This window comes from Taudactylus pleione, unplaced genomic scaffold (genome assembly GCF_031769625.1).
Source record: "Taudactylus pleione unplaced genomic scaffold, aTauple2 ptg000037l, whole genome shotgun sequence".
Lineage (NCBI taxonomy): Eukaryota > Metazoa > Chordata > Amphibia > Anura > Myobatrachidae > Taudactylus > Taudactylus pleione.
This window is the reverse complement of record NW_028284439.1, coordinates 9,266,988-9,281,111: the sequence shown is the minus strand read 5'-3', so window position 1 is coordinate 9,281,111 and position 14,124 is coordinate 9,266,988. Positions and strand designations below refer to the sequence as shown.

Genomic DNA, 14,124 nt, shown 5'->3' with positions numbered 1-14,124 from the left:
ATGTTTTCTGACTTCTCACTATATTAGCCAGTAGCTTGCCCGCCTTATTTCCCCAACGGAAATATCGATGTTTCTGAAAATCTAGGTAGTATTGGGCTCTTTCAGTGCACAATGTGTCATATAAATTTTTGTTATTCAAGTAACTGCGTCGTGTCTCTACGACATTATTTTGTAACATAATAGCATACGATTGTGATAGTGCTTTACTCAATTCCATAAAACGTGTATTAAGTTTACGGTGTTTATGGGAAACATATCCCAGAATATGCCCTCTCACTACTGGTTTAGATGCGGCCCAGAACAATGATATGTTGTCAGTATGTGAAGCATTATCATTATTATAATTAAGAAATTGTTGTTCTAGGTATTTCTTGAAATCTGGAGCAGTGAATAAATATGAGGGGAATCTCCAATTGAAGGAAGATGTTTTGGGGGTAGATAATTGTAATGTGAACCATGTAGGCGCATGGTCGGAAATGACTATGTTTTCTATGTGTGAAGTTTGAATCCTATTAATTAATGAATTTGAGACCAGCCAGAAGTCCAATCGAGCTGAGGAGTGGTGGGGGTGTGAATAGAACGTGTAATCACGTGCTAAGGGGTGAAGGTGTCTCCATGGGTCTACTAAGGCAAGGGATTCAACTAGAAGTTGTAGTGTTGGAGATGTGCTGCCTCGCCACTCACCGGACGCTCCCGTTCTGTCCAAACTAGGAGAAAGAGTAGTGTTGAAGTCTCCTCCTATGATAAGAGCGCCTACCGCCCAATTCTGGAGTCGTGCGTAAAGATCGGAGAAGAATGCATTATTATGACCTGTGGGAGCATACAAAGTGACAAGCGTGATTAATTCACCTTCTAAATTCAGTTTAAGAAAGAGAAATCTGCCCTCGGTGTCTATAATCGAGTCTACAACTGTGTACTTTAAGGATTTATGAAAAATCACTAGTACCCCTCTTTTTTTAGATGTGAAAGATGCAGCTGTATAATCTTTTATCCAGGAGTCCCTAAGGGTATTGGGATCACTCTGTCGCCAGTGAGTCTCCTGTAATACTGCTATGTCAGGTTTAAATTTTTTAAGTTGTTGTAATATTTTGCGCCTTTTAATTGGGGTGTTTAAGCCCTCCACGTTCCAAGTTAAGAATCTTATGTCTTTTTGTGTTTTAGTGGAGTCAGTAATAGAGTGAGACATACTGTATTATCCTATACCTGTCCTGTAGATCAGAGAAGTGAACCATTGTAGAGAGACTGTGACGCTCTCAGTCCCAGCACGCAGAGAGCGCCTGCAGTAAAACATTGAAAGTGCCATCACAGAAACACATATAACATATAAACATGACCTGCAATAATATATGGAAAACAATAAACATAATGCAGTCTTACAATTTTTAAACATTTTAAGAACCAAAAAATAAGGCCCTACAGGCCTATTTAAACCCAGTGAGGTATAAAAGTACCGATAATTAAAAAAGAAAAGAAATAGAAGAAAATCAAAAAGGGGATGGGGGAGAAGAGGAATGACAGATGGGTAAGGGGAGGAGGAAAAAATAACAAACCGGGGGTAACCTTGAGAATTCTGTTGTTGATATTTAACAATTGTTGAGAGAAATATTAAGCTTGAAAACAGACTTGAGGTATATATTTCCAAAATCAAGCTCTCCATGTTGGTGTTAGGAGATGGTTCAGCGCAACTAAATGTACCTTCTTAATTCGCGTCATCATTTTGAGAAGTAGCAGTATCAGTTAAAGAGTCTAGGAAAGTCTTTGCAGATGACGGAGAATCAAAAAAGTGCTGTTTGCCGTTATGTAAGACTTTCAGCTTCGCAGGATACATTAGTGCAAATCTCAGTCCCAGATCAAATAATGCTTTACAAATGGTAGAATATTCCCTTCTTTTCATCGCTACTTGATATGAGAAATCCTGGAACAACAACAATTTGTGTCCCTGGTAGGTGAGGCCCTCTGATTTGCGGTAGGCATCTAATACATGAGTTTTGTCCAGGTAATTCAGCATTTTCATTATGACAGGCCGAGGTCGTTTTTGATCAGAAGCACGGTCAGGGCCTATGCGATGAACTCGTTCTATGATGAGGGTGTTGGAGGGAATCAAACAATTGAGCTCAGAAGGCAGCCACTTAGAGACCAAATCCATAAGATCTTTTTGTTTAACAGATTCTGGCAGACCTATTAGCCTTAAATTATTGCGACGATTTCTGTTCTCTAAGTCTTCTAGTTTTTCCTGCATGGCAGAGATCGCTGATTCCTGTGTGCGGATTACGCTTTGTGCCTCTGTTAGCTCATCCTCAACATTGGAGATACGTTGTGCTGCTTCCGTGAAACGTCGACCATGTTCCTTAAGTTGTGAAACTGCTGACTCAATAGCTTCTTTGAGGCCAGCAAGTTTTTGGTCCAGTAAGGGAGAGAGAAGCTCAGATATTTCCTGGGCTTTAGCTATTGAGGCGGTGCTAAATTGAGTCGAGCTAGAGGCTCCGTCCAGGGTGTTGTCGGCTGGAGGTGAAGTAGGGGAGCCAGGAGACAAAGATGGGACTGCAGTTTTGTCTTTCCCTTTAGTCGTTTGACCTTTAGGTGCACACTGTGGTCTGGCCACAAACTTCTCCATGGTATAAGGATGTGACGTGCAGTTTAATCAAGAGCCACTAGAGGGAGCTCCAAGTACTCAGAATATATGAGATTAGGTCTATAAATCAAAGCTTGTATCATAGCCCAAAAGAACAATCCTAGGGTCTTGAGAATCTCAATATGAATGCACAACTACACCTCCCTGCACCTTGACATGAGCAGCAAGTGGAGAAGATTGTGAAGGAAAGTGAGCGCTTGAGGCAGCAGCCTATTCAGGTCTCAAGATGGGGCCAGGGGGGGAGTTTGTAACAGGGGAGCTTCACTGAAGCAATGTCCAGGTGTCCCGTTTACTCCTCGGGTCTAGTGAGAACCCGGAGGTATGTTGTTGGAGGTGGAGAGAGATAGAGATATGACCGGCCGCAGTCTAAGATGGCGGCCGCGGGCAGCGCCGCTTTTCCGATGCGGCTGCGTTCCAGTGTTGTAAGGCAGTGCGGGGGGCCGGGGTATGTGCCACTCTTACCCGCCTTATCCCAGGAGCTTTAGAGCGGCTCAGTGTGGTCCAGCGAGCTTCACTGACGGCGCTGGGTTGCGGCTATACAGAGCCGGCGTGGGAGCCCATTAAAAAGTGCGGCCAGATCGTTTGGCCCGCCCACCGGAAGTCATGTATTCTATTCTTATGCATTAATATCCTCCTATGCCTTAAGATCCTAAAACACAAAAAAAAAGCAAAACACACCCTAGAAGTAGCCAATCCTGGTCCTCGAGAGCTATTGTACCAACAGTGCAAGTTTTCCATGTCTCCTCAGAATCACCATTGAAATAATTAACTCCACCTATGGATCTTTTCAAATATGTTAGTGAGTAATGAATACACCTGTGCACCAGCTAGGTGGTCTGGAAAACATGAACTGTTAGTACAGTATCTCTCGAGGACCAAGGTTGTCTACCCTGCCTTACAGCCTAAGGTTATTCTGGGGGTATAAGGAGGAACAGTTCAGTGTTCAAGAGAGAACATATAGGATGCTGGTTCCTGAATCCTGACTGCTGACAGAGATCAGGAGAAGGCTGTGAGGACACTTGTTCCTCTTTCTTTAGATAAGTTACCCCAGGCCTTGTGAATCTGTATGCTTGTCAGTGACAGTGAAGTAGGACTGCTGCCTTGCTGAGTCACTACCCCTAGGCTAAGGACTGCCAGAGATACAATAGTATGATATTGTTGGATTGTGTTACTGAAGTGTGCTGTGCTGTTTATCACCCATTCTGTCTGATAAACCACCATTGATTTTTACCTACTACTGTACCTGGGTTATCTGCAGACAAGTATCCTCACACATAACAAATGGCATTGAAAAACGGAAGATTAATCTGCTCGATTGCTGTTATTTAAGAGAGCCGTGAGTGCCGGATTTATGATATTATATAGATATACATATGTAGTGGCCATTTTTCAGGCGATTTGTACAGCTATGCTACCGCTGACACAGGAGTCTGGAGAGGAAAGTATTGAATAAATAGGTGCAGCGTGGGCTCCCCTGGACCCAGGGGCCCGTGTGCACTGCCCACCCTGCACCCATTATTGATACGTCCCTGCTTGTACCCTTCTATGGTGCCCGTCTGCAGCTGAAGGAGGAGCAGCGCGCTGTGGAGCCACCTAGCAGCAGTCAGTGGCCTGGTTACCCCAGTGGAGCATAGCAGTGTACTACATGGGTCTCTCCCCAGCTGCATAGAGTGAGCATATACTTAATGTGCAGCTCAGGTCCCTCCTCTGTGTCGCCATCTTCATATCTTAGTGATATTCATGAAGCTGGCACATGCGCACAAGAGCAAAGACGCTTTCAATGCGTTTTCCCGAAGATGTCACTGGGTAGATGGTGCCGTGGAGGAGACGGGACCCACTTGCTGGCACAAGGTAAGTAAACCTCAGGGTGTGCATCGCACACCCTACAGCCATTGTGAATATGCCTATGCCTCCATCCAGCAAAGTGCTTGGGTCCTGAAAACAGTGTCATCCCTCTCAACATTTTCTTATCCTGTTGCAGGACTTCTCGCATTCAAAAAGGAGAGCGGCCTCATGTCCGCTAGGCATGCCCCTTGTGTATGACATTTTGGGGGCATACCCGCCTCTCCCTCAGCGGGTGGGATAAAGCAACAGTGCCAAAAATATGGGACTGTCCCACTAAATTCAGCTGGAGGCTATGAAGTGCTCATATACTATGCTTTATGTAGAGACACTGACTTTTTACTGAATTCCCTGGGATAATTACTCTGTCTCAGGACATAATCACTGACCTCCATATCAAGTGACCTTCCCTAAGGCTGCTACTCACCCTCTATGTACAGCATAGCACCAGTTTCCTGCATACACCTTTCATACACTATCTTCAACATGAACACACTGACTCTTAGGTATGGTCCTGGAATAATGGTAAAAATAATCGCCCCTAACCTATGTATTACAAAATGACAGTCTCCTGCATACAACTAACGATACTGGATCAGAACCTCTATACACACCTTCCTATACCTTCTAATGTCCTGCCTATACCTTCTAAAGATGACGCTAATTTGTGTACGCAGTCATACCATAAATAAAGACTATGGGGCCCATTTATCAAAGATCATTTGAGGTAAATTCCCCGAAAACACCTGTTTTCTGGGGTTTACCTCAAATACTTAGTATCCCCCGAATGTATGAAGGAGGGACCGCAGCAGGTATCTCCGATACCTGCTGCGATCCCTCCATTGCCGCCGGCAGCCGTCACCCCCATAGGTTTCTATAGGGAATGCGATGCTGCCAAATGTATCAATATCGGGAATGCTTCGCATTCCCGATATTGACCCCAGCAGCTAACGCCATCTGCAGATAGCGTTAGCCGCTGTGTCCTATGGGCATTTAACGCATTTGAGCCGGCGGAGGGATTTTCCAGATCCCTCCGCCGGCATTGCGCCGCTCATGTGCAGTCCATGGGACTGCGCATGCGCAGCAGCCCGGAATGCGCTCCGGCCACATCGCAGGGACGGGCTCTTTTCGGAGCCCGTCTCCGTGCATGTGCCGGGTCATACATTCGGCCGGTATGATCGCATTTTGCAATACGATCATGGGCGATACTGCATGCCCTGATCGCATTGCAAAATGCGATCCTTAATAAATGGGTCCTTTAGACGTGGAATCTGTGGTTCCAAAGCACAAGTGATATTCAGGTAAAAGTTCAGACAGTTACACGCAATTGATCAAGACAAAAGGAAATTATACAGACCACAAGTACAGTATACGTACGCAGGCGCTTCCGGACCCAGAGATAGGCATCAGCAAGAGACCCCTCGTCATTCAGCACGAAGGCTCCGAACCAGCATTCGTGCACTCATATTTATACCCCCCCAGGAATAACCAGGACAATAAGGAAGTCTGTTACTGATATCATTGGTTCTCAGGGGTGAAGCATCTGTTACAGCACATTTAACAGGCTGGTTCAAACAGACTCTCCCTGCCTCTAACAGCTGGGGGTCTTCATCTTCACGCCTCTCGTAGCATCCTAACAGTTGTTCCTAAAATATACATTTTGTTGCTTGTAGGCTCTGCGATCCATAACTCGGGAATGCATGATGCGATCTCCCCACCGATAACACCGGAATACTGTAAAAAGGATACGCATCAGTACAATTCCAAACACGACTGGTTTAGCATGTATAATACCTTAGTTATCAAATATCTTTATTTCTCAGCATTTAAACTAACTGAACCTACTTAAATCATATACTTTAGAGCTTATTGAACCTTGTGTGTGAATATGTAATGTGTGGGTATCCAGGGTTCGATATGAGGACGCTAGTTAACTCGGGGCAGTTGCGTGCGCATAAAGCTAATAAAACAGCGGTTTCATACAAAGTCCTATGCATTCGCTAATATGCGACTTGTTAACAGCGCTATTGTATTAATGTGCGTATGGGAAGTGATGAAAAATGCAATCGCATGATGCTATTAGTATTATCGCCACATGTACTAAAATGTGATCTAAAATGGTGCTTAGGTGGCCATTCGCAAAATGGCGTCTTGCGATCTCATTTTCAAGATGGCGTCTTGCGGCCAGTCGCAAGGTGGCGTCGCCGCGATTAAATTTTAAACTGAACTTGTCTCAGCCAATTATTCAGCTTCGACACAACATGCATGTAATGTGTTCTGGGCAGGGCTTTGATTACTTTATTTATTTTACAAAAGTCAAATGTGCAAAGTGGGTATTGTGGAGGTAGGAGCCGCACCCTAGGGTGCCGAGAAACCTTGCCCTGGATGCATGGGCATTACCCAGAGGCACAGATATTGGCATAGAGATATGATCAAGTCTTTTCAGGCTATACTGTGTAGTTTTATGAGTAGTCGCCTGAGAGCAGCAAAGCTTCAGTATGGAGAGCCCAACAACTGTGATGTGTTGTGCTTTAACAGATACAGCTGCTATAGGATACCACGGCCCTCTAATGGCTAAAATAATATTTTATCACAGTTGGTGAGGTGTTTCAGTACAACAAATTGGGATCAAATATATCAATTTACATATTTTGAATGTTGGAAACTTAACAATGGCCAGCTTCATAAGAAATCATTATATATATATATATATATATATATATATATATATATATATATATATATATATACACACACACACACACACACACACAATGCTGCTTTATTAGCCTCTCCTGTTATTTTATGTATGTAGCTCACTGGGGTGATCTATTTCTTCTTTGGTCTGGATCAGTGGTTCCCACCTCCAGTAATCAAGAACCCAGAGCAGATGTTTTCAGAATTTTTATCTGTGGAAGCAGGTGGGATATTTGCTGTCCCTGCAACCTACATTAGCTCACCTGTATATAATTTAAAAAATCCAGAAAACATGTCCTGCTTGGGGTTCTTCTGGACTGGAGTTGGGAACCACTCGTCTACATCAATATTGAGCTTGTGTGGCTTGTGGTGATGAGCTAACTTTACATGAAGCAATTGTACTAAATTTACCATTGCCCAGAGAGGAGATGTAGATGTAGATGATAACTCCAGCAGCGAGGCCAGGCTCTTTAGTCATTAGGTCCCGTTCCCATTGTGACAAAATTCTGCAGATCTCGGGGACCGCGTGGAGGGTCCGGGTCCAAAATGACAAGAAACATTGCATATTGGCCATGCCTCTCCCTACGTACATGCAATATCCCCATCCAGCCCACTTCACTGGAAGTGGGCGGGATGCGGGAGATTCAGTCACTGTTCCTGGGGCCCCCTCTGGTCTTGCGTCTGGTGTGGGATCCCCAGCCCAGTGTATTCTAATTGAGTCAAGACTGTCTGGCTGTTGAAGGTCATGCTGCTCGTCCTCTCCATAAGTGCCATGACCTGGCAAGGATGTCTAGAAGACTATTGGCTCACATGCGCAGTAGGTAAATCCCAGAAAAATGGCTGCCGTGCCAGTTCCATGGTGACCTGTGCATGCACAGTAGACTCTGGCACAGACTAGTCGGTACCATCAACACACACCAGTCTCGTCACACGCAGTGAGTACTCAAGCTGTGTATGTAATCGCAGTGGCTAATTTATTCACGCCCATGAATCTGTGTTCAAATGGACAGACACACCAGCGTTTTCTCAACCATTCCCCCGTCACCACCCCCCAAACGCTCACAGCTTGTCACTCACTCTGCAATGGATTCCTCGTGTCCGTGATCGCAGAGCAAGCGCAGTGCGGTGCATACAGATGCGCAGAGGTTAACAATCGCTCGATCTGCGTACGCTACTGAATCAGCCCCTTAATCTGTTTATCTGGATTACTTCTGTGATAATTTGAACATATCTATTATTTACTTTTAAGCATACTTATCAAACATTTAATTCTCCTCTCCGGGAACTCTTTGCATCATTAGGCCCCACCCCAGTTACGGCAAAAATGCTGGGAATCATGGGTCTGTGCTGCGGCCTCATCATTTTAGCCTCTTACCCTCCCTACGGACTCGCGATTCCTGGTAATTATCTTCCCCCTCCTGTCCACTTATCTAGGAAGTGGGAGCAATGAGGGAGAGCCACACACTCTTCCGTGGGTACAGGGGACTACCCAAAAAATCGTGAGTCTCCCCATGCCTTCCGGGTGAGCAGGTAAGTATGCTTTTAAGGCACTTTAAAGTGTTTGCAGCACCATATAGGGATATACATACTGTAGTAACTGTGTAACTTGACATATCAAAAGTACATTACATTGTCAGTTGACATACTGTATCTTAGGAACAATTCAAAACAATAGACTAGGAAGGAAGAGAACCAGGGGCAAGGGTAGGGCAAACACTGTATATTATAATTAATATAATTAAAATGATCATCTTACCTCAAATATTATAGTCTACGTATCATTCCCCACCCAGGATCTTCAAAGAAATTTCAGAAAGTCAACAAGGACTTTTTCTAAGAAAGAAGGAAGCCTAAATTTAAACATTAGATGAGACTTTTTAGATGTAAACATATGGGGGAACTATAACTACCATATTTCCTACTATACTTTCAGGCAGTACATCTTGTCCTAGCACTTGCTAACAATAGAAGAAAACTCATTATCCAGGCCAGTGGAAATAGCTTCATGGACCAAAGACCATCTATTTTCCTACTAATCCATCTACTGTAATTACTTACATATAACAAGAATTTCCCACAATGATCAAATTTTTAATTCTAAAAAAGTGGTGCTTGGAAAAACCTCTCTGCATTGACCAGCTGATGGCCATACAATTATACCAGGTCTCACAAGAAGGCCTAGCTGTCCCTGAAAATTAATCAGATGAAACATTATTTGTAGATTATTCCTTTTAATTATGTCCTGGAAATATAACTGTGTTTGAACTACTATGGGATGATGTGACAAGATGCCAAACATTCAGGGGTGCCTGTAGTTGTGGACATAAAATACATACTGGATGCCTGCGTCCGGGATTCCAGCAGTCAGAATCCCAACGCTGGCATCCCCACAGGGTTAGAACACCGAAACTTGTTGGTAGGTAGTCTAACCCTCCCTCCCCGATGCCTGAAACTAACCTCCCCCTTTCTGCAGCCTAAACCTAACCCTCCCCCTAACCCAGCTACTTACCATCGTGATCCCGGCGGTTGGGATGCCGTTGCCGGTATTCCAACTAGTGCCGAGATTCCGGCATCGGCATTCTGACCGCCGGAATCCCAGTGGTCGGGATATTGGCCGCATCCCGTGGGCAGCTGTGGAAGCCTGTTTTAAATACTGTATGCTTATACAAGTACTGTATCCATTCAACTAATGGTTCGTGCATATGAAAGCAGAAACCCATGACGCCAACAGATTTTACGCTTCCTTCTTCATGTTTGACAGTTGGTGTCACAGAGGTTTATTTACTAAGCAGTGTCTTGTAATAGCCACCACTACCTGCTGTGTATAAGCCAAATATTTAATAGAGCAATGCTTTTAATAGGGAAATAAGAGGTGTTTTGCTATTAAAAGTATTGCACTTTTAAATTTTGGACTTAAATAAGCTGAAAAGCAGTAGTCTTAAATAATCCACACAGTGATGAACCATCCTCTCTCATACTCGACAGAGTACAACAATTTGAATAATCGGCCCATAAGACCTTCGTATAGTTTTCCATAGTACACTAGCAGTGCTTTATGGCCCAGGCAACTCTTTTTCATTGCTGCAGAACACCTGTAAATTCGTAGCCCATTACTTGTTCCCTAAAAAAAAAGATCTTTATTATGATTCTGAAATTTACATTATTTTTGAGTTTTTGCTAAATTTACCCCCATATATTTTAATGTTATGCACTCTCCTTCATACCCACTGATCCTAGGATTACCATGACTGTCTAAGCACAACCTGGTAACTGACTGGACATTTGGTCACAAACTCCATTGGGTAAATGAATGTGGTTGCCTTGAGTTGCCCAGATGGGTCATCAATGAACTCCAAAAAAGGGATTCCATAAGTCTATTGGGACTTTCATGAACTGTTCTGTAAAAAGGAAGCAGAATCTTTACCACCATACTGCCCATGATTGTGCAATTGATTTGATGCCGGATGCCAAGTTGCCCTTAAGGAAAATCTTATAAATTACTTCATTAGACCTTATAAGTCATCATTAGAAGCTGGGTTGCTCTTTGTGGGTAAGAAAGGTGGAGTCCTGATGCCACGTATAGAGGCCTAAATAAAATTAAAATGAAAAAGCATCACCTACCTTTGATTCAATAATTGTTATATCTACTGAAGGCAGCATCTATAATAACAAAAATTGATCTACGAGGAGCATTTGCAAAGGTAACTAGTGGAAGATCACTTTTTGAACACACTATGAATAGTTGATGATACCATTTTACCTGTAAAGCTCCAGGAGTGTTTCAGAATCTAATGAATGATATCCTAAGAGTTTGGCAAGGTATTTGTTGTGGTATACCTTGATGACATTTTGATCTACACATTTCTTCTGCAACATAGGATGCAGGTCCATCAGGATCTACAGACATTAAGGGACGAACAGTTCTTTGCTAAGCTAGAGAAGTGTGGATTAAAGTTTCTGACAGTTTTTTTTCTTGGTTACAAGAATTCAGTTAAAGGGTTCTAGATGGATACCTAGAAAATTTGAGCAGTTGAGGTTTGGGCACTGCCCATGAAGGCAAAGTTTCCTGTTCTACCAACTATTACCACCCATATTTTCAAACTTTTTACTCTATTATTTTACCATTCTAGCCTTGCTGAGAAAGGGAAGTGATCCTACCCAATGGACAGAGAACTCTCAGGTATTTGATTCCTTGAAGAAGGCATTTCAATCAGCTTCAGTTCTCCATCCAAATCTTGAAATACAGTTTAAGAAGTGGTTGTCTACCATGTTGAAACAGGGGTTGTTGGTCAGAGTGGAGACACTTGTTAGAAGAAGCCAGATATAGTATCACAGTCTCTACCAACCATAAAAATGTACTGTACATTGAGGGCCTGATTTATTACTGATCACTATTGCGATCGCTGCTGTGATTACGCATGGAAGTCATGCTACGAAAATATGCTAATGTCGGAGATCTCTATGCCGTCGCAGCCCAACATAAGGATGCCCACTTTCCCTTAAACACATCCGTAATACTTTGCAAATCTGCAAAACCATCGGTAACAACGAGTAACATCAGAGCCTCATGCACACTTGCACAAGGTCAGACCTTACTCATAATTTGCTAACCTTGTCGCACGGAGTGAGAACTCAAGCTGCGTATGCCTTCGCAATTAATAATTTATTCACGCCCCTGCAACGGCGTTCAAAAGCACTGGCACGCCTGCGTTTCGCTGACCACCCCCAATTGCTCACTTCCTGTCAATCTGCGATGGGTCTGTATGGAGCCTTCGTTTACACCCACTACGATGCATGCGCAGCACGCAACAATCGCCCATCTGCGTGAGTAATTGCAGTGGCGATCCGTAATGAATCGGGCCCTGAATCAGCCATAAAGATTAAGTCACAGGCAAGCTAGATGGTCCTTATTCTTTTTGAGATTTAATTTCAATATCTTTTTCAGGCTGGGTTCTAAAAATATCAAGGCAGATGTCCTCTCTAGTAGTTTTTTGCAGCAACAAGCGGATCCAACACTACAAATGACCATCATTCCATCTGATAAGACTGTGCTTGGCCTTACATGAGATTTGTTGCAGCATTTGCTCTCAGTGCAAAATCAAGTACTTGCAGACACTCCTTCAGGTCTACTTCTCTTTTCCAAGAAATGACCTTTCCCATTCCTTCTAGTGGACATCTATAAGACAAGACACAGTAAATTTTGTATTTTCTTGTTTTACCTGGGATCACAAAATTGCTAGGTCAGCCATTGGGTTCTTTGATGCTATTGCCCATTCCTATGAAACCATGGTACCATATTTTTATGTGCTTTATTGTAGAATTACCTTAGTCCAGTGAATTTAATACAATTTAGGTGGTAGTTGATAGATCCAGAAAGATGGCACATATTCCACTCGCTGGACATAATTTCTGATAGGGAATTTCAATTTGTGACTCATTGCTGGAGAGCATTCTGAGCTCTTGTCCTTTAGCTTCTTGTCAGGCTATGAACACACACAAATGGACAGACAAAAAAAAAAAAGAGTGAAACAAAGTTTGGAGCAATATTTGAGGTGTTACATTCCTAATGGTCATAAAAATTGTACAGAGTTGCTGCCATGGTCAGAGTTCACATGTAATAATGCTCAACATGTGTTATCTGGTTCTTCTCCTTTCTGCTGTATCTACGATCATTACCCAAAAGCTTGTTATTCTGACAATGATCAATCTGAATGTTCTGGAATTAAGGAGACCTCTGTTCATCTTAAATTGATCTGGATGAGAATCCAAATAGCATTGGCATGAGCAACAAATACTGCTATTTTTTTATATAGACAAAAAAAATAATCAGTAATTTCAATGTAGGAGACAGAGGGCCTGATTCAGAGATGGAAGGTATTGCACAGCCGTTAGGAAGCGGCTATGCAATATCGTCCAACGCAGGTGTCTGTAGGAAATAGACACCTCTTTGCTGCATCTGCGATCCAAGTGCAGCGTCTGTAGATGCTGCCTTGGATCGCCATCACAACCATTTGGTTGCTCCTTTGGTTAGGTTGTGTAAGCTAAGATTTACTCATCCTGGCCGGTTCCTGGCAGCCTGAGGAAACCGTGGGCGAGAAGCCAGTTTCCGGAAATGCTGGTCAGCCACGCCCCTGCTCTGCCCCCAAACACCGAAGCGTCAGTTACGCTGCGCTTTGGAAGATCTGCTAGTGAGATCGCAGGACCTGTTTTGCACATGCGCAGACCCTAAAATATCGGAGATGCACACAAACTGTAAGGATTGCGTACATTTCTGAATTAGGCACTGAATTTGGCTGTCTATCAGCAATATTACTTTGATATGACCATCTATTACATTTGAGCCTAAATATGTTGCTCCTTTTAAGCATTAGAAAGTGGAGTGCTTTCATATTCCAGCTAAAGCTGCAAATATCTTTAAGGATACCCAGGACTTTCCACTGCTTTCTGTTGTAACCAGTGTTCTATTCCAACAAGCCCAGTCAAAGGTCTCTTCTCCACCTTTTATGTTAGTGGATGGTCAGCCTGAATATGAACTCGAAAGGATTTTGGACTCTAAGGAAGTACCTGGGAAAATTCAATGCTTTATTAATTTGAAATGTTATAGACCAGATGATTTTGAATTCCAGACAGAGACTTATATGCTTAAAGACTGAAGAGAACGTTTTATAAGGAACCACCCCAGAAACCTCAGTATTGGGGTCCCTTGACCCCTACTCAAGCTACATGGGTAATGTTAAGATTTGTGGTAGCAACAGCGACTGGCTTCCTTGTTTCTGACATCATGGATTGTCTCGCTGTCAAAGTGTAATAAGTCGATTACGTATTAGGGCTTCTCTTGTGACTAGGTCAAAGTTATCCTTCTGCAGCATTGCAGCCAACAACTTCAAAGCCTAAATTAATTAAAACACAACACACTGTGGCTGGTGGGAAGAAAGTACCTATTTTATTAATCT

General features: G+C 43.2%; 1 long non-coding RNA gene across 1 annotated transcript; it reads right to left on the bottom strand.

The window, feature by feature from the left end:
* Positions 1-6,069: 6,069 nt before the first annotated feature.
* Positions 6,070-12,256, bottom strand: LOC148538726 (uncharacterized). Its single transcript, XR_015871538.1, has 3 exons — positions 12,234-12,256; positions 8,928-9,004; positions 6,070-6,208 (listed from the first exon to the last, which is right to left on the bottom strand). It is a non-coding gene; the product is annotated as an uncharacterized LOC148538726 (long non-coding RNA).
* Between the last annotated feature and the right edge of the window lie 1,868 nt (positions 12,257-14,124).